This window comes from Oncorhynchus masou, unplaced genomic scaffold (assembly GCF_036934945.1).
Source record: "Oncorhynchus masou masou isolate Uvic2021 unplaced genomic scaffold, UVic_Omas_1.1 unplaced_scaffold_1246, whole genome shotgun sequence".
In the NCBI taxonomy this organism is placed as follows: Eukaryota; Metazoa; Chordata; class Actinopteri; order Salmoniformes; family Salmonidae; genus Oncorhynchus; species Oncorhynchus masou.
In genome coordinates this window covers 22,186-50,091 of record NW_027002277.1, presented here as the reverse complement: position 1 = coordinate 50,091, position 27,906 = coordinate 22,186, and the positions used below count along the sequence as shown (strand labels likewise).

The 27,906-nt window shown below is 42.1% G+C and overlaps 1 pseudogene; it reads right to left on the bottom strand.

Annotated features, from left to right (window-relative positions):
* Positions 1-10,743: 10,743 nt before the first annotated feature.
* LOC135530061 (zinc finger protein 239-like) lies at positions 10,744-16,903 on the bottom strand (annotated as a pseudogene).
* Between the last annotated feature and the right edge of the window lie 11,003 nt (positions 16,904-27,906).

Here is a 27,906-nt window from a genome sequence, read left to right as displayed (position 1 = left end):
CTAACACGGCAATGAGATATTAAACTCACATGGAGCAGTGGCCTGCTCTCTAACACTGCAATGATATTAAACTACATGGACAGTGGCCTGCTCTCCTAACACTGCAATGATATTAAACTACATGGACAGTGGCCTGCTCTCCTAACACTGCAATGATATTAAACTACATGGGCAGTGGCCTGCTCTCCTAACACTGCAATGATATTAAACTACATGGACAGTGGCCTGCTCTCCTAACACTGCAATGATATTAAACTACATGGACAGTGGCCTGCTCTCCTAACACTGCAATGATATTAAACTACATGGACAGTGGCCTGCTCTCCTAACACTGCAATGATATTAAACTACATGGACAGTGGCCTGCTCTCCTAACACTGCAATGATATTAAACTACATGGACAGTGGCCTGCTCTCCTAACACTGCAATGATATTAAACTACATGGACAGTGGCCTGCTCTCCTAACACTGCAATGATATTAAACTACATGGACAGTGGCCTGCTCTCCTAACACTGCAATGATATTAAACTACATGGACAGTGGCCTGCTCTCCTAACACTGCAATGATATTAAACTACATGGACAGTGGCCTGCTCTCCTAACACTGCAATGATATTAAACTACATGGACAGTGGCCTGCTCTCCTAACACTGCAATGATATTAAACTACATGGACAGTGGCCTGCTCTCCTAACACTGCAATGATATTAAACTACATGGGCAGTGGCCTGCTCTCCTAACACTGCAATGCTATTAAACTACATGGACAGTGGCCTGCTCTCCTAACACTGCAATGATATTAAACTACATGGGCAGTGGCCTGCTCTCCTAACACTGCAATGATATTAAACTACATGGGCAGTGGCCTGCTCTCCTAACACTGCAATGATATTAAACTACATGGACAGTGGCCTGCTCTCCTAACACTGCAATGATATTAAACTACATGGACAGTGGCCTGCTCTCCTAACACTGCAATGATATTAAACTACATGGACAGTGGCCTGCTCTCCTAACACTGCAATGATATTAAACTACATGGACAGTGGCCTGCTCTCCTAACACTGCAATGATATTAAACTACATGGACAGTGCCCTGCTCTCCTAACACTGCAATGATATTAAACTACATGGGCAGTGGCCTGCTCTCCTAACACTGCAATGATATTAAACTACATGGACAGTGGCCTGCTCTCCTAACACTGCAATGATATTAAACTACATGGACAGTGGCCTGCTCTCCTAACACTGCAATGATATTAAACTACATGGACAGTGGCCTGCTTCTAACACTGCAATGATATTAAACTACATGGACAGTGCCCTGCTCTCCTAACACTGCAATGATATTAAACTACATGGGCAGTGCCCTGCTCTCTTACTGCAATGATAGTAAGCCACTTGGGACAGTGGCCTGCTCTCCTAACACTGCAATGATATTAAACTAACATGCAATGATGGGCAGTGGCCTGCTCTCCTAACACTGCAATGATATTAAACTACATGGGCAGTGGCCTGCTCTCCTAACACTGCAATGATATTAAACTACATGGACAGTGCCCTGCTCTCCTAACACTGCAATGATATTAAACTACATGGACAGTGCCCTGCTCTCCTAACACTGCAATGATATAAACTACATGGGCAGTGGCCTGCTCTCCTAACACTGCAATGATATTAAACTACATGGACAGTGCCCTGCTCTCCTAACACTGCAATGATATTAAACTACATGGACAGTGGCCTGCTCTCCTAACACTGCAATGATATTAAACTACATGGACAGTGGCCTGCTCTCCTAACACTGCAATGATATTAAACTACATGGACAGTGGCCTGCTCTCCTAACACTGCAATTATATTAAACTACATGGACAGTGGCCTGCTCTCCTAACACTGCAATGCTATTAAACTACATGGACAGTGTATGTGGGCAGTGGCGTGAAAAAGTATTTGCCTTATAATAATAACACCTCACATAATGCTGCCCAAAAACAATGAACATTTCCGTCATTGTAAATAATAATTAGTTCTTAACTGACTTGCCTCGTTAAATAAAATAAGAATTGTCTATCTGGATGATCCATTTGAAGCCAAGTTTCAGCCTCCTGTCAGAGGAAACCAGATTTCGGCCAAACATTTCCTGGTACTTGGTCGAATTCACGATGCTGTTGACTGGAACAAAGGCCTTCAGGACCAGTGGAAGCGGAACAGCCCCATAACATCAAATATACCCTACCATATTTTACAGTAGATATGAAGTTCTTTACTGCGCGTTCGTCTATCTTTCGATGCCAAACCCACCGCTAGTGTGTCTACCCACCGCTAGTGTGTCTAGTGTGTCTACCCACCGCTAGTGTGTCTAGTGTGTCTACCCACCGCTAGTGTGTCTACCCACCGCTAGTGTGTCTAGTGTGTCTAGTGTGTCAAAGTGTGTCTACCCCTCCATTTTTGTTTCATATCACCATATACCTTTTTCCAATCCAAGTGCCAAACCCACCACTGGCTCCAACGCTGTTTAGCTCAGGTGTTTAGATGTGCTGGTTACTCTCACTAAAGGCTGTTTTTTTTTCTGGCAACCCCTCAAGAGCCTACTGGCGTCTAATTGGAAATTCAGAGACCCCAAGATGACCAAGTTCTGGGTCGAATTCCTAATGTGAGATTGAGACTTGGTGACCCTAAGATGATCAAGTTCTGGAATTCTAATTCAGAGATTGAGACTTGGTGACTCCAAGATGACCAAGTTCTGGAATTCTAATTCTAATTGGAGATTCAGAGACTTGGTGACACCAAGATGACCAAGTTCTGGAATTCTAATTGGAGATTCAGAGACTTGTTGACTCCAAGATGACCAAGTTCTGGAATTTTCCAACTGTGGCCCTTCCTGAACCATCCTCCTCTGGAGATAAGATACACTTGTGTCCTCTTTTCAGACAACTTTACCACTGCTCCAGTGGTTTTAAATGTCTTCATCATTGCCCTAGCTATTGTTTTTTTGCACATTACCTGATTTATGAAGATCAACAACCGTGTCTCTTTTCATTTGTGAGTTGTTTGCCCTTCCCCATGCACTCACTACTGTAAGTGGCTCTGGATATGAGCATCTGCTAAATGACTCACTACTGTAGAGGCTCTGGATAAGAGAGTCTGCTAAATGACTCACTACTGTAGAGGCTCTGGATAAGAGAGTCTGCTAAATGACTCACTACTGTAAGTGGCTCTGTGTCAATGTGATGGCAGATACATTTTTACATGCGTTACATAACTTTTATACCCCAGTGACACAAGAAACCATGAACAAAAAAAAAAGTTTAAATATTGTGGTGGAAATTCAACACCTGAATTAAAATTTTAAACAAATCACTTTATTATCACGGCCCGGAGAGGTTCACAAACTCAATCCAAGCTTGATGAAAAGGGCGTTCCCCTTTCAGTCCTTATATACTGCTACACAAACAAGTTATATGAGCATGATTTACATTATTAACGTTGGTTCCTGCATGTGACTGACTGATACCTCACGAGGCTGAGATACTCCTTCTGTCCCACAGAACAATGTTCTGGGCCATGTTAGTACATTGCTTATGGGTTACTCCCATCGACAATCAGTCAGTCAGTCGCATGAACCGAACCAGGCCATGTAAGTACAGAGCGGCATTATTCTAAACATACAATCTGATACACAGAGAGAAAAATGTCCCGTCACAATGTTAACGTAGATTTGATTTGATTTATTTTAATTAACAAGAATCTTTACGGGTGCCAATAAATGAAAGTTAAAAGTTTTTTTTTTTTCACTTGTTAAACAAAATATTTTTCTCTGAGCAATTGTATTTGTATAAAAACACAATTTCAGCATACAATATTCAGCTCAGTACTTGTACTGTTGATCTTAAACACATCTTTATCAAGGGGGTTAATCATTTTGGAGGTGGTTATTCCGGGGCCTTAACTGGTCTTAACAACGTTAGGTCTTCTCCCTCCTGTGTGTGTTCTGTCAAACTCTTCCCACATTGGGAGCATTGGAAAGGTTTCTCTCGTGTGTGCGTCATTTCATGCTTTTTTCAGTATCCCTAAATAGGCAAAACTCTTTTCACACAGGGATGGGAAAGGCTTCTTCCGGTGTATTCTCGATTATTTTTCAGGTTCCCTAATTTGGTATAACTCTTTTTACACTGAGAACATTGGAAAGGCTTATCTCCCGTGTGTGTGTTCTCTCATGCTCTTTCAGATGCGATGCCTGGATAAATCTCTTTCAATACACTGAGAGCATTGAAAAGGCCTCTCTACAGAGTGTGTTCTTTCATGCACTTTTAGATACCCCAAGTGTCCAAAACCCTTTCCACACTTTGGGAGCAATGATAAGGCTTCTCCCTAGTAATAGTTCTTTTATGTTCTTTCAGGTGCTTTAACCTGGAAAATATCTTTCCACACTGGGAGCAGGGTGGTGTCTCCTCACTGAAGTTTGGACGTCTCTGGATCGGGTTCCCCTGAAGGACTCTTTCCTCTGTCAGAGTGACAGTCTGATATCGCTCCTGTCAAAGAAAAAAACATTTGGTTAAACAGCGAGACCTGAATAAAAATCTCCACATGATTAAACTGTCTTCCTATGAGGTTTAATCCAGACTAGAGCCTTCAGTATAGTTTGGATCCTGGGTGCTGATTGGTTGACAAGTGCTAGTTATTTTTATGATAATAAATAACAGTTCCATTTGAATTATCCATGTACATTCACTGTCCCACAGCCCAGCCAGGTAATGTATCAACTGTATCTCCACTGTCCCAAAAGCCCAATGAGTAATTCATCAACTAATCTCACTGTCCCACAGCCCAGCCAGTTAATTTATCAACTGTATCTCCACTGTCCCACAGCCCAGCCAGTTAATTTATCAACTGTATCTCCACTGTCCCACAGCCCAGCCAGGTAATGTATCAACTGTATCTCCACTGTCCCACAGCCCAGCCAGGTAATTTATGAACTAATCTCCACTGGAAGAAGAAAAAGAGACATTCTTATCCCATGCAAGATAATAATAATAACCATTTTACTAGAACCTGTAAATGAATAACCACGGTGTTTAGGGCTGTTTTCCCCGGCACTCCGCTTCGCAGCACGCCTAAGAACGGCAAATGCGTGCCTTGTTTAGCTCAATTAAATAACTGGTGGCCAGTTCTTTTACAACATTTAATCCAGATCAAAAATAATCCTCGTCTGAATTGAGTTTTCTTCATCATTTGCAAATCAGACATGAGTTGGTTGTAATAACTGGTTATATGATGTGGTATCGTAGATATTTTAAGAAATCAGATCAGTTTGTCTAAACCATACAGCTAAAATATGAAGGACCTAATGACACCATTGAGATTATAAAAACACTAATGATTGTAGTAGCTTCAAAACAGGTTTTTAAAAAATATATATAATTTGCTCATGGGTTGTGGCAGTATAAGAGTAGAGACTGAGCAAAGCACAACAGAAAGAGATTTGGAAAAATATAATGTTAAGCATTTAATCCATTAACGTTTTGTTGGTTGACCACCACTCTTTATAGATTTAACAATTCCTAAAGTACAGAACAACATATTCAAGTGTAGAGTGCTCTTTTTTTTAAACCAGACATTAGTTCAACAACTGCAGAGTTTGTGGCCCTGTTTTTAAGATGCTACTTACTGGTGTTCAGATTTCCAGTCTTCTCTTCGTCCACTCCAAAAACGTCTTCCTCGTCCAATGTGATAGTGATCTCCCCTTCCACTCCAACATCTGCATCCCGCTCTTTCGCTTCTTCCTGTTTCACTCTGAAAGCTTCTTCCTCTTCTTTCACTGTTACAGCCTCACGCGCTACTTCTTTTTGACGGTGACAGCCTCTTCTTCCTTCTCCTCTTTCACCGTCCAGCAGACCTCCTCTTCTTCGGCAGGGGAGAGTAGCTTAGTGAGCTCATGGTCGGGGATGTTAGCTAGCTAGTTAGCATTAATGACAAGTCAAGTGCTACTACTAATTTAACCTGCCAGCTAGCTGACTACTAGCAACGTAAAATTAAATGCGACAATTAGCTAGATATACAACATACGTGTGTTTAAAACAGTGGCTAATACACACCGAAAGTGTCTAATGAGCGTTAACGTTTTAGCTATTTTGGTAGCAAGCTACCGTGGTTGATAACTAGATCAGCGTCCCGTTAACAACACAAAAAAAGTACTTCGGGTCTGGAATTTTGGAAGATTTCTAAATAAAAGTCCCACGCGTAATAGTGGAAAGGTGTCAATAACCTGTATTTATTAATTATATGATAAGTAATTGTCTAAACATTAACAATGATTCGTATTTGTTCATATTTAAGTAACATTTTGCATTAAATATGGGTTTTTAAACCATGTTCCAAGATAAAATAAATGGCCACAATGAAAATCATATTGTGCATTGGTTATATAAAGCAAAGCATATTGTGGGTGCTGCAGCAAAAGTATTGTAGAGTATACTCAGTAGGGTTTGTAGAATATATATACTGTATATTCCTCAATGTTGATGGATGAGTCTTCGGTGGATGAGTCTTTGAACATATTCCAATCAGTTGTCGCAAAGCAATCCTGAGGCATTGAATATGCCTCCTCTGTCCAGTGCCTTACAATTATCTGTTTTGGTTGCTCCATGGAACAGAGAAAAGTGAACTTATTGAGTCGAAACTTGTCAAGGATGTTTGTATACCCGTGGGTCCAGCACACTATTTCCTCATAGGACAGGAGACATGATAATGGTGCTTTGGGAGCAGGGTCAACTTTATAATAAGCTAATTCTCCTCGAGCCAAATTTAAACATATTCTTTAGCATAGGGCTTTTATTTACTGCAAAATCACACTAATCCCATTGAAAGCAAGCTTCTAGCCTAAAGCTCAAAGAGAGGGCAAACAGGAGTGACCGTCAGCTGATCACAAAGGTCAGATGGCATAACAATAGAGCTCCTTGGCCACACTAGTAGTAGGTTTGGCGTTGAAAATTAGAAGTATATGCAGAAAAATACCGCATATCTACGGTAAAAATATGGCAAGCTAAGGACCCTGGGACTGAACACCTCCCTCTGCAACCTATCCTGGACTTCCTGACGGACCGGCCCCAGGTGGTAAGGGTAGGCAACAACACATCCACCATGCTGACCCTCAACACAGGGGCCCCTCAGGGGTGCGTGCTTAGTCCTCTCCTCTACTCCCTGTTATCCCACGCCCGCGTGGCTGTGTACAACTCCAACACCATCATTAAGTTTGCCGACGACATGTCGGTGGTAGGCCTGATCACCGATGAGACAGCCTATTGGTGCCAGCACAACAATCTCTCCCTCAACGTCAGCAAGACAAAGGGCTGATCGTGGACACACCAACACAGTCGTGAAGAGGGCACAACAGCGCCTCTGGGTTCAATCCCAGTCGTGAAGAGGGCACACAGCCTGGGTTCGATCCCGAGAGACCCATGTCGTGTGCACATTGGCCCAGCGTCGTCTGGTTTAGGGAGAGTTTGGCCAGTCGGGATGTCCTTGTCCCATCGCGCTCTAGTGACTCCTGTGGGCACCAGTTGTCATGTGTTTCCTCCGACACATTGGTGCTGCTGGCTTCCGGGTTGTGAGCAGTGTGTCAAGAAGCCGTGTGGTTTGGCAGGGCCGTGTTTTAGGAGGACGCATGGCTTTAGACTTCGCCTCTACCGAGGCGTACGGGAGTTGCAGCGATGGGGACAAGACTAACTAACTGATACCACGGAATTGGGGAGAAAAAGGGGTAAAAATGTACAAAAAACACACACAAAAAAACAGGTGCACCATTGAGAGTATCTTGACTGACTGCATCACCGCCGGGTATGGCAACTGCTCGGCATCTGACCGCAAGGCGCTAGATGTTTCCACTTCACAATAACAGCCCTTACAGTTGGCCGGGGCAGCTCTAGCAGTAGTAGAAATTTGACGAACTGACTTGTTGGAAAGGTGGCATCCTATGACGATGCCACGTTGAAAGTCACTGAGCTCTTCAGTACGGGCTAATGTTTTTCTATGGAGATTGTATGGCTGTGTGCTCGATTTTATACACCTGTCAGCAACGGATGTGGCTGAAATAGCCAAATCCACTCATTTGAAGGGGAGTCCACATACTTTTGGCCATGTAGTGTACATCTACAGTTTAAAACACAAAAATGTGTTTGTGCTGTCCACAAGATTTTATGTCATGCAAGAAACATCATCTGAAAGACCACCATTCCCAGTCACGGTCGGTTGTGATACAGCTTGGAATCAAATCATGGTCTGTAGTGACGCCTCTAGCACTGAGATGCAATGCCTTAGACCGCTGTGATACAGCCTGGAATTGAACCGGGGTGTCTGTTGTGATGCCTCTAGCACTGAGATGCAACCTTAGATACAGCCTGGAATTGAACCCTTAGATACAGCCTGGACTTGAACCAGGGTCTGTAATGAAGCCCATCATTCACCACTGAGATGCAGTGCCATTACCTCCTCGACTCACCTCCGGAAGCCCATGATCACCTCCAGCCTGGCATCACCAAACCAGGGTCTATAGTGTTTAGAACACTGTAATACAGCCTAGAATAGAACCAGGGTATCTGCTTCCATCATTAGTGACACCTCCAGCATCATTGAGATGCTCATCATCATTCATCTCCAGAAGCACCTTAGATACAGCCTGGAATTGAACCAGGGTCTGAAGTGACACCTCTAGCACTGAGATGCTGTGCCTTATTCCACTGCGCCACTCGGAAGCCCATCATTCACCTCCGGAAGCCCATCATTCACCTCCGGAAGCCCATCATTCACCACCGGAAGTTCATCATTCACCTCCGGAAGCCCATCATTCACCTCCGGAAGCCCATCATTCACCTCCGGAAGCCCATCATTCACCTCCGGAAGCCCATCATTCACCACCGGAAGCCCATCATTCACCACCGAAGCCCATCATTCACCTCCAGAAGCCCATCATTCACCACCGGAAGCCCATCATTCACCTCCGGAAGCCCATCATTCACCACCGGAAGCCCATCATTCAGCCCATCATTCACCACCGGAAGCCCATCATTCACCTCCGGAAGCCCATCATTCACCTCCGGAAGCCCATCATTCACCACCGGAAGCCCATCATTCACCTCCGGAAGCCCATCATTCACCACCGGAAGCCCATCATTCACCTCCGGAAGCCCATCATTCACCACCGGAATCATTCACCACCGGAAGCCCATTCATTCACCACCGGAATCATTCACCACCGGAAGCCCATCATTCACCACCGGAATAATTTAAATACTGCATATTTTATAATAGTTAATGAATGTTTTGTTCTTACCGGGTTTTGTGCAAGTCGGCTGTGGGTTATTCTGAGCAGCCAGCTGGATGACAGGAAGCAAGCTTTTAATTCGCAAATCTCCCCATGTGAAATAATTTACATTTACATTTAATGAGTTCTTATAGCATAATTAGCCCCGGTGGAAAACTTTACATTATGCATCTAACTCCCCATTTAAGGGGGGTGAGAAGGATTGCTTTATCCTATCCTAGGTATTCCTTGAAGAGGTGGGGTTTCAGGTGTCCGGAAGGTGGTGATTGATGCTGTCCTGGCGTCAATTTATTCATTGGGGGCCAGAGCATCAACAGTTTTAACTGGGCTGGAGTTGTATACATAATTATGGTAAAAGAAATCCCCTGGAACCTCAACCATGCTTTCCTGGCTAAACTTAAAGATGTACTATGCAGAAATCTTCAACCATTTCCCTCTAAATTCAGTAGTTAATTTCAGTCTAATTTCACAATGACAAGCAGTTATTGTGTAGAGAATCATTTACCATCTCAACCACTATAGAAATATATTTACACAACCAAATAACGTTCAGCTGTTTTGAAGCTGGTGGACTACAGACACCCTGGTTGAGTCCCAATTAAAAAGATACAAAAACTCAACTTCAGAACAGGGAAGCATAGAAATTGCACACATGGAACAGATCTACACCTTCTTGGACTTTCTTTCAATGAGACTGACAGATCCATAACGCATATTTCTGTGTGAATGTGTGTCATGTTTGCCCCCCCCCAAAAAAGTGACACGTTGTCGCTTTAAAATAGAATGTCATTATATCACCAAGAAAATGCAAGGAATCAAAAATGTGGCATACGTCTCAAATTTCCAAGGAGCACAAAAAGTGCTTAGAATAGCGGAACATATGACAAGTTGCCTCTTTGTGACGTGAAACGACTTTGGAACACTGCGCTCTGCTCCGAATCTTTAGTCTCCGTGAAGCTTGTGGCAAACCTGAAGGAAGTGACTTCACAGTGACTCGGATGTTCAGTTGTGCTCAGCTCAACGCTGTGGTCGCTGTTGTCAGTTTTGAGGGGCTGAATGGAGCACATCGAAGACGTGTGAAACTTACTCGTCAGTTGTAAGTGTCCCAATCGCGCGCCACTCGATTACTAACTTTTGAGCAGCGCGAATAGTAGAGACGCTTGAGAGAAGAGGACGGTCACGTGTGTTTGTAAAGCAGAAGTCCCGAGTTCGAGTCAGGTATGTGTCTAATCAGGGGAAAGTGGTCATCGCTAAGTAAGCAGCATGACGTTATTTACTCGGATACATTCACACTGACATAGTCTGCTTCATATTCAGTTATTGTTTTGAAATGAAAAAAAAAAAACATAGATGTATTTTGTTGGTCCATTTTATACAACTTGATTTCATGTGGCATAAACAAAAGCACAACATTTTGCAGTACAATATATGAGACAAGTGTGGGAGCATTATTTGTGGGGGTTTTTCTGTGTGAATGTGTGTCAGGTTTGCACAAAAACGTTACACATTGTAGCTTTAAAATAGAATGTCATTAACTTAAAGTATATTTGATGTGATATATTCGTTTATACACTGGAACAGTGGTAAGGCATCTTCACTGTATGTATTATCTCATGATTTTTTCAGGTGCCCTAACTGGTTAAAACTATACTAACTAAATATATAATTTCACACTAGGAGCATTGCTAACGTTTCTCTATGGTGTGGATTCTTTCATGTTCTTTCAATTGCCTTAATGAGGTAAAACTCTTTAAGCACAGGGAGCATTGGTATGGCTTCTCTCCTGTGTGTATTCTCTCATGCATTTTCAGGTTCCCTAACTTTGTAAAACTCTTTCCGCACTGAGAACAGTGATGAGGCTTCTCGCCCGTGTGTATTCTCTTATGCATTTTTAGACTCCCTAACTCTGTAAAACTCTTTCCACACAGGGAGCAGTGGAAAGGCTTATCTCCTGTGTGTGTCCTCTCATGTTTTTCAGGTTACTTAACTCTGTAAAAGTCTTTCCACACAGGGAGCAGCGGAAAGGCTTCTCCCCTGTGTGTATTCTCTTATGTATTTTCAGACTCCCTAACTCTGTAAAAGTCTTCCCACACTGACAGCAGTGATGAGGCTTCTCGCCTGTGTGTGTCCGCTCGTGCCTTTTCATGTTGCCTAACTCTGTAAAACTCTTCCCGCACAGTGAGCAGTGGAAAGGCTTCTCTCCTGTGTGTGTTCTCTCATGCGATTTCAGGTACCCTAACTTGTAAAACTCATTCCACATTGAGAGCATTCGTAAGGCTTCTCTCCTGTGTGTATTCTCTCGTGTATTTTCAGGTTCCCTAACTGGGTAAAACTCTTCCCACACTGGGAGCAGTGATGAGGCTTCTCTCCTGTGTGTGTCCTCTCATGTCTTCTCAAGTTTCCTAACTTGGTAAAACTCTTCCTGCAGTGGGAGCAGTCGTGTGGTTTTGCTGGTTTGGACGTCTCTGGTTCCTCTGAGTCTGATCTTTCTCCTGCCAAAGACAAACAGAGGGTTTATTTAAACAGAGAGACCTGAATAAACACTAATTGAAAACACTATTGAACTTCACTGTTGTTATGCAAATCATTTGTGGCATAAGCAAACATTTCAGGTCAAACAGTCATATAAAACATCTACCAGAATTAGTTTGAAAAGGTATTAGAAACTGGATTGAAGGGGAGAAACAGTCTGAGAAGGGTATTGGAAACAGTCTGAGAAGGGGATTGGAAACAGTCAGAGAAGGGTTTGGAAACAGTCTGAGAAGGGGATTGGAAACAGTCTGAGAAGGGGTTTGGAAACAGTCTGAGAAGGGGATTGGAAACAGTCTGAGAAGGGGATTAGAAACAGTCTGAGAAGGGGATTGGAAACAGTCTGAGAAGGGGTTTGGAAACAGTCTGAGAAGGGTTTGGAAACAGGCTGAGAAGGGGATTGGAAACAGTCTGAGAAGGGGTTTGGAAACAGTCTGGATTGGAAACAGTCTGAGAAGGGGATTGGAAACAGTCTGAGAAGGGGATTGGAAACAGTCTGAGAAGGGGGTTGGAAACAGTCTGAGAAGGGGATTGGAAACAGTCTGAGAAGGGGATTGGAAACAGTCTGAGAAGGGGATTGAAACAGTCTGAGAAGGGGATTGGAAACAGGTTTGGAATTGGAAACAGTCTGAGAAGGGGATTGAAACAGTCTGAGAAGGGGATTGAGTCTAGAAACAGTCTGAGAAGGGGATTGGAAACAGTCTGAGAAGGGGTTTGGAAACAGTCTGAAAGGGGATTGGAAACAGTCTGAGAAGGGGATTGGAAACAGTCTGAGAAGGGGATTGGAAACAGGTTTGGAAACAGTCTGAGAAGGGGATTGGAAACAGTCTGAGAAGGAGATTGGAAACAGGATTGGAAACAGTCTGAGAAGGGGATTGGAAACAGGTTTGGAAACAGTCTGAGAAGGGGATTGGAAACAGTCTGAGAAGGGGATTGAAACAGTCTGAGAAGGGGATTGGAAACAGTCTGAGAAGGGGATTTGGAAACAGTCTGAGAAGGGGATTGGAAACAGTCTGAGAAGGGGATTGGAAACAGTCTGAGAAGGGGATTGGAAACAGTCTGAGAAGGGGATTGGAAACAGTCTGAGAAGGGGATTGGAAACAGTCTGAGAAGGGGATTGGAAACAGTCTGAGAAGGGGATTGGAAACAGTCTGAGAAGGGGATTGGAAACAGTCTGAGAAGGGGATTGGAAACAGTCTGAGAAGGGGATTGGAAACAGGCTGAGAAGGGGATTGGAAACAGTCTGAGAAGGGGATTGGAAACAGTCTGAAAGGGGATTGGAAACAGTCTGAAAGGGGATTGGAAACAGTCTGTAAAGGTATTAGAAACAGTCTGAGAAGGGGATTAGAAACAGTCTGTAAAGGTATTAGAAACAGTCTGAGAAGGGGATTGGAAACAGTCTGAAAGGGGATTGGAAACAGTCTGAAAGGGGATTGGAAACAGTCTGAAAGGGGATTGGAAACAGTCTGAGAAGGGGATTGGAAACAGTCTGAGAAGGGGATTGGAAACAGTCTGAGAAGGGGATTGGAAACAGTCTGAGAAGGGGATTGAAACAGTCTGAGAAGGGGATTGGAAACAGTCTGAGAAGGGGATTGGAAACAGTCTGAGAAGGGGATTGGAAACAGTCTGAAAGGGATTGGAAACAGGATTGGAAACAGTCTGAGAAGGAGATTGGAAACAGGATTGGAAACAGTCTGAGAAGGGGATTGGAAACAGTCTGAGAAGGGGATTGGAAACAGTCTGAAAGGGGATTGGAAACAGTCTGAGAAGGGGATTGGAAACAGTCTGAGAAGGGGATTGAAACAGTCTCAAAAGGGGATTGGAAACAGTCTGAGAAGGGGATTGGAAACAGTCTGAGAAGGGGATTGGAAACAGTCTGAGAAGGGGATTGGAAACAGTCTGAGAAGGGGATTGGAAACAGTCTGAAAAGGGGATTGGAAACTGTCTGAGAAGGGGATTGGAAACAGTCTCAAAAGGGGATTGGAAACAGTCTCAAAAGGGGATTGGAAACAGTCTGAGAAGGGGATTGGAAACAGTCTGAGAAGGGGATTGGAAACAGTCTCAAAAGGGGATTGAAACAGTCTGAGAAGGATTGGAAACAGTCTGAGAAGGGGATTGGAAACAGTCTGAGAAGGGGATTGGAAACAGTCTGAGAAGGGGATTGGAAACAGTTGGAAACAGTCTGAGAAGGGGATTGGAAACAGTCTGAGAAGGAGATTGGAAAGGGGATTGGAAACAGTCTGAGAAGGGGATTGAAACAGTCTGAAAAGGGGATTGGAAACAGTCTGAGAAGGGGAAACAGTCTGAGAAGGGATTGGAAACAGTCTGAGAAGGGATTGGAAACAGTCTGAGAAGAGGATTGGAAACAGTCTGAGAAGGATTGGGATTGGAAACAGTCTGAGAAGGGGGTTGGAAACAGTCTGAGAAGGGGATTGGAAACAGGCTGAGAAGGGGATTGGAAACAGGCTGAGAAGGGGATTGGAAACAGTCTGAGAAGGGGATTGGAAACCGTCTGAGAAGGGGATTGGAAACAGTCTGAGAAGGGGATTGGAAACAGTCTGAGAAGGGGATTGGAAACAGTCTGAGAAGGGGATTGGAAACAGTCTGAGAAGGGGATTGGAAACAGTCTGAGAAGGGGATTGGAAACAGTCTGAGAAGGGGATTGGAAACAGTCTGAGAAGGGGAAACATTGAAACAGTCTGAGAAGGGGATTGGAAACAGTCTGAGAAGGGGATTGGAAACAGTCTGAGAAGGGGATTGGAAACAGTCTGAGAAGGGGATTGGAAACAGTCTGAGAAGGGGATTGGAAACAGTCTGAGAAGGGGATTGGAAACAGTCTGAGAAGGGGATTGGAAACAGTCTGAGAAGGGGATTGGAAACAGTCTGAGAAGGGGATTGGAAACAGTCTGAGAAGGGGGATTGGAAACAGTCTGAGAAGGGGATTGGAAACAGTCTGAGAAGGGGATTGGAAACAGTCTGAGAAGGGGATTGGAAACAGTCTGAAAGAAGGGGATTGGAAACAGTCTGAGAAGGGGATTGGAAACAGTCTGAGAAGGGGATTGAAACAGTCTGAAAAGGGGATTGGAAACAGTCTGAAAGGGGATTGGAAACAGTCTGAGAAGGGGATTGAAACAGTCTGAAAAGGGGATTGGAAACAGTCTCAAAAGGGATTGGAAACAGTCTCAAAAGGGATTGGAAACAGTCTGAGAAGGGGATTAGAAACAGTCTGAAAGGGGATTAGAAACAGTCTGAAAGGGGATTAGAAACAGTCTGAAAAGGTATTAGAAACAGTCTGTAAAGGTATTAGAAACAGTCTGTAAAGGTATTAGAAACAGGCTGCATCAATTCAATCATGTTGAAGTAAATTCCCCTGACAACTATTATACTTAGTTTCAGACACTCTATTGTCCTTCTGTAAGTTTAAAGAGATCCTCCTTTACTTTTGAATACTTTTTTTCCTGAAAGTAGAGCTCACTAGCCAAATGTGGTCCCTGGAAAAAACTACGTCACATGTAGATTTGTGCATTACTCTAGATTTGTGCATTACGTCATTACTCTGCCTCTGCTCTGCTGTGGGCGCAGGATGAGCCTCTTGCAGGCCGTCACTCATATGGCGAGGGACTGTAGCTCATTTGTCGAAGTTGAATTGCTACGAGGGGGAAAATGTGGCAGCACAAGTTCCAGAGAAAGTGTCACTTTCAAACTAGGGATTTCCGTGGCTAATTGAGGTAAGATATTAATTCTGCATGTATGAACTACACATTGGCACATCCAGCCCAAAGAGGAAGGTTTAGAAACTATAGATTTCCGTGGCTAATTGAGGTAAGATATTAATTATGCATGTATGAACTACACATTGACATGTTCAGCCCAAAGAGGAAGGTTTAGAAAAGTGCTTTAAGAAAGTAGTGGAAGTGCCCTGTCATTTTGTCACACAAAAAAAAAAACAGATCATTAAAATATTTTGAGGACGGTGGATAATAGAAGTTCATATAAGTAGCAAGTAAAAGTAGACCTAACAATAACGTATAGTGTTTTAACTGATATTCAATTGTGTTTATGAGTTATTTAGTGATTAAAAGTTATCATTCTGTTCACCCCCCAAAAAAAAAAATCAAGCCTTTTATTTCCATTTGCTGGAACCAGCCCTCTCCCCCACTGAGCACCGACGGACACCAGACATCCATGGACGTGGAAATACAGTATAGCAGGCAGAGCACTGTTTACTTTACTGCAGTTTATTCTACTTTACTGTGGAGTAGAAGCAGAAGATTTGGTTGTTTAGCTATCTGTAAGAGGCTTCCAGGAGAATCTGGAAACGCAGCCACTTCCTGAATGTAAAAGTCAACAACAACAAAAAAGAACGTTCCAATGGCAGATTGAGCCGTTAACATTTTTTTTTACAGTACTGAACAACATATTCAAGTGTAGGACTTCAGTTGAAGAACTCTTCAAAACGACACATTAGTTCAACAACTTCAGTGTTTGTGCCCTGTTTTTTAAAGACGGTTCTCACTGTAGCTGTTTTTACCAATAATGCTGGGGTATTTGCACTAGCGTTGCTCGCAATTGTGGTGCACAAAAAAAACTGAACAGTCAGAAGCCAGAAGTGAAATAAAATTACATTTTAACTTGCTGAGTTGGTGAGCTGGACTTATTGGTCTTTCAAACGGGAGAAATGTAAGACACAAATAGCTAAAGGAACGTATTATTAAACGGACTTTCCAAACGTTCCAGACCCACTTTCTCTCTGCTTTCAAAATAAAAGTTATTACTTTTTTTGTGCACGTATGGCACACTTGCAGGACTTTTATTTTGACAAAAGCAGCTGTACTCACTGGTGATCATCAGATCTTGTTCAGTCTCCTCCTCCTCTCCTTCCTTTTCCTCTCTAGAAGGCTCTTCCTCTTTTTTCAATATAATATCCTCCTCCTCTTCCTCCTTTTTCATTCTGAAAGCTTCTACCTCCTCTTCTGCCACTGTGACAGCCTCTATCCCCTCTTCCACGCTGATATCCTCGTCTTCCTCCGCTTTAATTCTAAAAAGCATCCATATCCTCCTCTTCCACTGTGACAGACTCTATCCACTCTTCCTCTTTTACCCCAAACGTTTCTTTCTCCTCTTTCACTGTAACATCCTCCTCCTCCTCCTTTTATCGTTTTGAAAGCCCCTTCCTCTCCTTGCATGGTAATATCCTCGTCTTCCTCTTTTACGACAATGTTCAGCCCCAGAGCTTCTTTCTCCGTCCAACAGACCTCCTCTTCTTTAGCTGAGTAGCTTACTGAGCTCATGGTCGGGGATTTCAGCTAGCTAGCTAGTTAGCATTAGCGACTAGCTTAGTGCTAGTTTGACTATCAATTTCAACAAATTGTTAATTACGTTTAAGTTAACTAACGTTACTAGATACGTAAACAGAATTGTGTTTAAAACAGAGTATTATATCCAAAATGGGCTAAGGCGCTTCAGTATTTCGCTTTTCTGTTGTCGAGCAAGCTACCGAAGTGGTTATATTAGCAGCTTTGTTGTTGAAGTGTCCCGTCCACGAGATTATGCGTCACGCTAGAAGCATTCGCCTGAAACTCAGACCGCCATCTGCTGACTGGAGTGGGTAACGCAGTTTAGAAAAATATTCACGACATTGTTTATTCTGGCCGACAGTGTCATAAAAAAAAACATTTTATCCTTTGCCAAGATATTCCATCCACCTGACAGGTCAAATACAGTGAAAACAGAGAAATCAACCACAGAGAGACAGATTTCTCTGTTTTCACATTATTTTGATTTTGCTTTCTGTCTTATTTTGTCTCTATAATGCGTGTTGTGACTTTGTTAAATGCAATTTAAATAAATTGTGATTTGATCTAGATGGGGAAAAAGAAAAAAACATTTTTTAAACAATTACTATTCTGGTATTCATTCATAATGTACATACTCATATTCAGGTCAGTCTGCACAGAGGAAAGTATTGGCTCTACTTGAAGTCAGACACAACATTGTGCTAATTTTGAAAATATGTTTTTACGACATTGTTGGCCAGAATAAACAATTTAGTTTATGTTTTATCCTTTTTTTACAATCAGCACCTGTGTTTCCTCTGACATGTTGGAGTAATACTGATGGTAACAATCATGAGGTAGTGAATGTTTTTCATGTCAACAAAATGTTCTCGGAACCTCAACACATTTTCATACACCTTTATCTTGACTAGAAACACAAATTAACTCAATTAAATTAAACAACTAAATTCAAGAGGTTTCAAGGTGAAAATAAAACTCACATTATTATTTGCAATCTTGCCTCATCGACAACGGGCTTGGGAGAGGCGAAGGTCGAGTCATGCGTCCTCTGAAAGTTGACCCCGCCAACCGCTCTTTTTAACTCCCGCCCGCTTAACCCGGAAGCCAGCTGCACCAATGTGTCAGAAGAAACACCGTTCAACTGACGACATATGTCAGCCTGCAGGACTCCATATGAAGTCACTAGAGCGCAATGAGCCAAGTAAAGCCCTCCCCTAACGCTGTGCCAATTGTGCGCCACCCTATGGGAATCCCGGTCACGGCCATTGTGACACAGTCTGGCTCTGTAGCGACAACTCAATCACTGCAATGCAGTGCCGTGCCTTGGACGGCTGCGCCAATCAGGAGACCCCAAGAAATGCACATTCTATTCATCCATTTAATGATGAACATTTTGCAATTTCCAAATCAAATATTTACATACAAATTAAAACAGGACATAACAGACTGAGTTACATTCTAAAAGTATCTGGTTTTAAATGCACAGTGGTGGAAAAAGTCCTCAATTGTCAAACTTGACTAAAAATTCAAAGGAAAATTAAATGCTATGCATCAAATTCCTGATATTAAGCAAACCAGAAGGCACAATGTTCTTGTTTATAAAAATGTACGGACAACCAGGGGCTCCAACACGAAGACATCATTTACCAGTACAGGGTACCAGTACAGAGGGGCTCCAACACGAAGACATCATTTACCAGTACAGGGTACCAGTACAGAGGGTACGAAGACAGTACCAGAGGGTACCAGTACAGAGGGGCTCCAACACGAAGACATCGTTTACCAGTACAGGGTACCAGTACAGAGGGGCTCCAACACGAAGACATCGTTTACAAACACAGTATTTGTATTTTTTGATTCCACCAGACCAGAGGCTGACAACGCGTTGTATCGATAAATGAATGAACTGCCTGAGCATTCAAAACGTAACAAGGAGGTTTGGATGTCAGTATGGAGTAAAAAGCACTTTATTTTCTTTAGGAACGTCATCAAATCAAATGGTATTTGTCACATGCACAGAATACAGTGAAATGCTGACTTACAAGCCCGTAACCAACAATGTGGAGGCTGTATACAGGAGGTACCGGTACAGAGTCAATGTGGAGGCTATATACAGGGGGTACCAGTACAGAGTCAATGTGGAGGCTATATACAGGGGGTACCAGTACAGAGTCAATGTGGAGGCTGTATACTGGTTACCAGTACAGAGTCTATGTGGAGGCTATATACAGGGGGTACCAGTACAGAGTCAATGTGGAGGCTATATACAGGGGGACCAGTACAGAGTCAATGTGGAGGCTATATACAGGGGGTACCAGTACAGAGTCTATGTGGAGGCTATATACAGTGGGTACCAGTACAGAGTCAATGTGGAGGCTATATACAGGGGGTACCAGTACAGAGTCTATATACAGTGAGTACCAGTACAGAGTCAATGTGGAGGCTATATACAGGGGGTACCAGTACAGAGTCAATGTGGAGGCTATATACAGGGGGTACCAGTACAGAGTCAATGTGGAGGCTATATACAGGGGGTACCGGTACAGAGTCAATGTGGAGGTTATATACAGGGGGTACTGGTACAGAGTCAATGTGGAGGCTGTATACAGGGGGTACCAGTACAGAGTCAATGTGGAGGCTATATACAGGGGGTACCAGTACAGAGTCAATGTGGAGGTGTAGTGGCCAATAGATTCAAACATGACACGACCAAGAACTTTCAATTCAATGATAGACTTTTAATACATCCGTATCATAAGTCGGAGAGCCCCGCGAGACCCACACCTCCAGAGCTCTCCCTCTCCCTTTTATCTCCATGCATACATCTTTAGTTCATCCTCCAATGCAAATACAGTTACATCCAATCCGTGCGTCTTGTTTGTTCAGACCAGTAACACCCACATCTGCTTTCGGCAGATTACAAGACCCTTGCTGTTCCTAAAACTAATATACGTCCCTCTAACCTATGACCTATGCTTTGACCCTGTAATTAGCTCCATGTGTTCTTTTGTATGTGTGTCTTTATCTCGGATCAGCAGACTGTGTGTTTCCTCTAGTTTTTGGTGTGTCCAGCCGTCTTGGCGCCTACATGTCTCCTTCTCTTCATGTGGTCTGTTTAGTGTTCAACTATTCTATACATCTATGGCCTCCTCTGGTCACCTCTCCTATACAATGGACAATGTATTTTACCAGAATGGCAAATGCACTCTATAAGTGTATCTCTTTCTTGTGTTACTATATTTATGCTCCTCCATATATGTCTATCTCCCAAAGAGGCTATATACAGGGGGTACCGGTACAGAGTCAATGTGGAGGCTATATACAGGGGGTACCAGTACAGAGTCAATGTGGAGGCTATATACAAGGGGTACTGGTACAGAGTCAATGTGGAGGCTATATACAGGGGGTACCGGTACAGAGTCAATGTGGAGGTTATATACAGGGGGTACCAGTACAGAGTCAATGTGGAGGTTATATACAGGGGGTACTGGTACAGAGTCAATGTTAGTCAAGGTAATTGAAGTAATATGTACATTTAGGTTAAAGTGACTATGCATAGACAATAAACAGAGAATAGAAGCAGCGTAAAGGGGACGATGACCTTGATGAAAGCCCCCAATATAATGAAACACTGACCTTGATGAAAGCCCCCAACTGAAGGAAACACTGACCTCTATGAAAGCCCCTCAACATAAGGAAACACTGACCTTGATGAAAGCCCTCAACATAAGGAAACACTGACCTCTATGAAAGCCCCCAACATAATGAAACACTGACCTTGATGAAAGCCCCCAACATGAGGAAACACTGACCTCTATGAAAGCCCCCCAACATAAGGAAACACTGACCTTGATGAAAGCTCCCTCAACTGAAGGAAACACTGACCTCTATGAAAGCCCCCCCAACTGAAGGAAACACTGACCTCTATGAAAGCCCCCAACATTAAAGAAAAACTGACCTCTATGAAAGCCCCCTCAACATAATGAAACACTGACCTTGATGAAAGCTCCCCCAACTGAAGGAAACACTGACCTTGATGAAAGCTCCCCCAACTGAAGGAAACACTGACCTCTATGAAAGCCCCCCCAACATAATGAAACACTGACCTCTATGAAAGCTCCCCCAACTGAAGGAAACACTGACCTCTATGAAAGCTCCCATCTCAAGGTAAGAGGTTTACAGTTGCGCATAAATGTTTACATACGGGTGGTCCCGGAAATCTAACCCACTATCCTGGTGTTGCAATGCTCTACCAAGATGCATGGCAAGGTTATAGATACTTTATGAAACCCCAATTTAGTATGATTTCTAAAGCCTTATCCCGACCTTTATAAAGCCCTGGTTTATGTCACATTTCACATAGTGGGTTATGTCACATTTGACATGGGTGCTTATGAAGTTATGCCACATTGATGAACCCTTTATAAAACATGACATAAGGTTCTAGATGATTTTTGACACATTCACGTAGTGTTTATGAAGGCCTTATGAACCCTTTATAAATCATGACATAAGGTTCTAGATCATTTGTGACACATTCACATAGTGTTTATGAAGGCCTTATGAACCCTTTATAACCCCTTATAACTGCCTGTTCACCCCGCTATCATCCAGAAGGCGAGGTCAGTACAGGTGCATCAAAGCTGGGACCGAGAGACTGAAAAACAGCTTCTATCTCAAGGCCATCAGACTGTTAAACAGCCACCACTAACATTGAGTGGCTGCTGCCAACACACTGACACTGACTCAACTCCAGCCACTTTAATAATGGGAATTGATGGGAAATTATGTAAATATATCACTAGCCACTTTAAACAATGCTACCTTATATAATGTTACTTACCCTACATTATTCATCTCATATGCATACGTATATACTGTACTCTATATCAGACTGCATCCTTATGTAATACATGTATCACTAGCCACTTTAACTATGCCACTTTGGCAATGTATATACTGTACTCGATACATCTACTATCTTGCCTATGCCGCTCTGTACCATCACTCATTCATATATCCTTATGTACATATTCTTTATCCCCTTACACTGTGTATAAGACAGTAGTTTAGGAATTGTTAGTTAGATTACTTGTTGGTTATTACTGCATTGTCGGAACTAGAAGCACAAGCATTTCGCTCCACTCGCATTAACATCTGCTAACCATGTGTATGTGACAAATACAATGATTTGTGATTTGATGTTATAAAGCATGACATAAGGTGCAAGATGATTTGACACATTCACATAGGGTGAAGGCCTTATGAACCCTTTATAAATCATGACATAAGGTTCTAGATGATTTGTGACACATTCACATAGTGTTTATTTATGAACCCTTTATAAAACATGACATAAGGTTCTAGATGATTTGACACATTCACATAGTGTTTATTATGAACCCTTTATAAAGCATGACATAAGGTGCAAGATGATTTGTGACACATTCACATAGTGTTTATGAAGGCCTTATGAACCCTTTATAAATCATGACATAAGGTGCAAGATGATTTGTGACACATTCACATAGTGTTTATGAAGGCCTTATGAACCCTTTATAAAGCATGACATAAGGTGCAAGATGATTTGTGACACATTCACATAGTGTTTATGAAGGCCTTATGAACCCTTTATAAGGCATGACATAAGGTGCAAGATGATTTGTGACACATTCACATAGTGTTTATGAAGGCCTTATGAACCCTTTATAAGGCATGACATAAGGTGCAAGATGATTTGTGACACATTCACATAGTGTTTATGAAGGCCTTATGAACCCTTTATAAGCTGTAGGTCATTTATCTTTGTTTCATAGTACAGTTTATTCTTATTTTTTTCAGTTTTAGTCACATGACTTCAGTAGCCAATCGGCTGTGCAGCCAGACTTATTTGTCATTCCTTTTGCCTCATCCCTCTCAACCATACCATTGTTCAATTCCTCATCAATCCACAAGGTTTGGACAGTATTTTTACAAGTCGTTTTCTTTAATGGGGTGCGTGCTTATTAGTAACTGGGATATGAAACGTCATGAATGTGTCACGGGCAGAGTCTGGTTGCTCCTCATTACACACCACAGACCAACAAATATTATTCACATCTTCAACGTAGGAATCACTACAATACCTCTTGTATCACCTCTTATACACTATGTTAGGCCCAGACTCTAGTTTTCCTACATATGACTACTATATTGTGATCACTACATCCGATGGATTTGAATACTGCTTTCAAACAAATTTCTGCAGATTTAGTAAAGATGTGATCAATACATGTGTATGATTTCATTCCTGTGCTGTTTGTAACGACCCTGGTAGGTTGATTGATAACCTGAACCGGGATACAGGCACTAGTTACAGTGTGAAGAGTATTCCTGAGTGGACAGCTTGATGAAAACCCGTAAATATTTAGTCACCCAGAAAATATACCACTGTTGACATCGCATACATTACCAAGCATTTCACACGTGTTTTATCCAGATACTGACTGTCAGCACTTGGTGGTCTATAGCAGCTTCCCACCAGAATGGGCTTTAGGTGAGGCAGGTGAACCTGTGGCCATATTACTTCCACAGCATTTGACATCCGATCCTCTCTGGAGCTTAACAGGAATATGACTGAGTATAAACAGAGACACCACCCCATTGGAATTTCTGTCTCTTCCATAGAGGTCGTAACCACGCATTGCTACCCTTGGTTCATCGAAGGTATTCTCTAAGTGAGTTTCAGAGAAAGTATATGATTGTTTTCTGTATCTAGCGACTTACTGATATCATGAACCTTGTTTCTAAGGCTACACGTGTTAACGCGGACTATTTGTAGCACTTGTCTCAGATTCAAATTGTTACAAGCATTTCGCTTACACCCGCAATAATATCTGCTAAACACGTGTATGTGACAAATAAAATTTTATTTGGGAAGTAGACAGGCTCATGTTATTAATGTTAGTGCAGGGTGATATATGCACACAGTGGACTTCTCTACGAGGGCAAACCGTCTCAATTGTAATAGTATAATTCTGGTTTATAGGCACATGATTGCTGCATACAATAGCTGTTGAATTTACAGAGGCACTCAGGGGAGTTAGAGGAACATAAATAGCTTTAAGGGAATAGACTCTGATGTATTATAAACAATATGATTTAATGTGGCATAACCAAAAACACAAATTCTCAGTCAAAAACACTAAGTCAGAAAACAGCTCTATTCTCTCATGTGACTTCTGGTCCTCTGACTGGGAAAATATCTTTCCCACAATGAGAGCAGTCGTATGTCTTCTCCTCCAGAGTGTCTTCTCTTATGGATTTTCAGGGCTCCCTACCTGGAGTAAAACTACTTCCACAGTGGGATCAGTGGTAGGGCTTTTCTCATGTGTGTGTCCTCTTATGTCTTTTCAGGCTCCGTAACTGAGTAAAGCTCTTTCCACAGTGGGAGCAGTGGAAAGACTTTTCCTCTGTGTGTGTCATCTCATGTGATTTTAGGTACTGTGATCGCAAAATCTCTTTTCACACTTGGAGCATTGGTAGGGCTTTTTCTCCAGTGTGTATTCCTTCATGCCTATTCAAGTTTCCTATCTGGGTAAAACTCTGATCACACTGGGAACATTGAAAGGCTTCTTCCTGTGTGTACTGTCTGTGTAGTTTTCAGGCTACCTAACTGAGTAAATCTCTTCCACACTGAGAGCAGTGGTAGGCCTTCCTCCCTCTTTATGTATCTTCCTTCATGCCTTTCAGGCTCCCTATCTGGGTAAAACTCTTATCACACTGGGAACATTGGAAAGGCTTCTCTCCCTGTGTGTGCCATCTCATGACGTTTTAGATTCCCTAACGTAGAAAAACTGTTTCCACATTGAGAGCAGTGGTGTGGTCCTGCTGGTTTGGGCGTCTCTGGCTCTGGTTCCCTTAAAGGACTCTTCTCGCTGTCAGAGTGAGAATCTGGTCTCTCTCCTGCCAAAGACAGAGTATTTGGTTAAACAGAGAGACCTGAATGGAACCTCCATTAAATAAAAATGTCTTCCTATTAGGTTTAATCTGGACTATATTTTTTTTAATTTTTAATTTTACCTTTATTTAACCAGGCAAGTCAGTTAAGAACACATTCTTATTTTCAATGACGGGCAAAACGACAGATTTGTACCTTGTCAGCTTGGGGGTTTGAACTCGCAACCTTCCGGTTACTAGTCCAAAGCTCTAACCACTAGGCTACCCTGCCGCCCATATCCTTCAATAACGTATTTTGTTGCCTTACAAAATCCATTTTAATTCCAGGTTGAATCATTTGATTGACATAACATGCCTACCACCATGAAGATGCAACACTTTTCTTTGGTGAAACAAACAAGACAAAAAAAACAGAGTGTGCATAGCTATTCGCCGCCCCCCCCCCACCCACCCCCAAAGTCAATACTTTGTAGAGCAATTACAGTTGGGGTATGTCTCTATAAACTTGGCACATCTAGCCACTGGGATTTTTGCCCATTTTTCATGGCAAAACTTCTCTAGCTCCTTCAAGTTCCGCTGGTGTACAGCAATCTTTAAAGTCATACCACAGATTTTCAATTGGATTGAAGACTGGGCTTTGTCTAGAAATTTCCAAGAAATTTAAATGTTTCATACTGCTTAGCAGTATTTTTCCATATATAGACACACCCTATGTGTTTTAATAAATCATATAGCAACTGAGCTTCGATTTATGCACACTGTTAGATTAAATAATTAGCTAAATATTTAAATAAATAAAATAACTCAAGAGTGTTACTGTAATTTAATTATACTAATATGTATTCATTAATTGATTCTCTTAATCTATTTTATGAGAACTTGTAAGATTCTTGTTTGCATAAAATAGACGGTCTTTTCAATAATAGGTAATATAATTTATTCTTGGAGCGCGCTCCCACGTTACCACGAGCAACAGTTTATATACAATGACATGATGTCATTTCATTGCTTCTAGAATGAATCCCCTCCTCCCGACCTAGAATCAAGTGAGGTTGAAAGTTCATTCTAACTTACTAACAGGTCACACAACATAACTGAATTAACTTTTGACCCCTCAACATTATCGATCACCACTGAGCTGACAGTTCTAATTAACAGAGAACCTAGGAATGCACTCACTGCCTTATCTAAAACACCCCAGAGCTCAGTTTCGTCGGTTGAACCATAGGTTAACTACCTTATCTGTTTACTTAATCCACAACCCATTTCTTTTTTGGAATGGTGTTCATTAACTTTATTACCCTTGTCTGTGTCACACAATCCCGTCTTATGAACTCATATTGTTAATCAAATAAATAAAACAGAATCTAAGTTTAATTAGTTACAGTTCTATTTAAAATGAGAATATTGTTTATTCATTTATTCATACATTTCTAACAAAGAGGGAGCCAGAGATCATGATAGCCTAACCAGAGGAAAAACCTTGTTCCCAACACTTCTCCTCCTGCTGCTGGCCTTCGTAGACTTGCCATTCTGCTCCTGTAGTTGCTGGTAATAGGCTACACTAGTGGTCCCCTTCGATTCTCTACAAATATTTTTTCTATTACAGCTTTAGATATGAATTCACCTACAGATCTAATTTTCAATAGCTTCCTTTCAACGTGAGCTCCAAAAATATTTGGACAGATTCTGTTGTTGTTGTGGCTCTGACTTCAGCATTTTGAATTTGCAGGACTTTCATTTGAGGGTATTTTCATCCACGTCAGGTGAACCGTTTAAAAAGTACAGCACTTTTTATATTAACGCCCCCCGCACACACACACACACACACACTTTAAGGGACAAAAGTATTGGGACAAATTCACTTGTGTGTGTATTAAAGTAGCAAACATTTATAAAAATAAATAATAAAAAAATTCCCATATTCCTAGCACGCAATGACTACGTTAAGCTTGTGACTGTACAAACTTGTTGGATGCATTTGCGGTTTGTTTTGGTTGTGTTTCAGATTATTTTGTGGCCAATAGAAAAATAAAACTTACTTTATATCCAGAATATCACAAACCCCACTAGTCTGTCAGCAGCGGTGTCTAGTTGCCTACTTGTATAGCCACCTGCCGTTGGTCTGCTGAGCCCGACTCCGAGCTGGGGTAGATCGTTTCAAATCTCAGTGGCCCTTGAACTGTCCCAGAACAGGGCGAGAGGGTTGAACTTACTGCTGCTAAACGGCTGGGTATAATTTGTGTCCCAACAGGAATCTGTTCCAAAAACATTGTAATGTACAATTATTCCAACAAACAACGCATACAAAGTAGCATGAATAATTCACCTAGCTAACTAGCTACCGAATAGGCATCAACTCACCACGTAGCTTATTCTTAATGTTTGTCCGTAGGCTACCAGAGTGAGGACAGACATTTTTCAGAATAAACTCCTTACCCGGCATCTTATTGTGCCGCTATATAACTTCGTATGAGTTGTTTGTTGGCAACCTTTGCTATTTACAACGTTTTTGGAACAGATTCATGTTGGAACGTAACACAAATTATACCCACCCCTGCAAAAACTAACGTAGCAGGCGTAAAAGAAACGCAACATGCTGGTGTCAAGGCAAAACCGAGGGGCGCAGTCGAACAAACAACCGTTCATGATTCCACTCATTTGTTCTTAACTGACTTGCCTAGTAAAATAAAGGTTTAAAATAATAATAATAATAATTGGCTCGGCTAAGAGATTAAAACTCGGATCAGGAATATAAACGTTCTGAGCTCTGATCAACACTGGGAACGCAATAAGTGGGTAAACGCTAGTTAACCA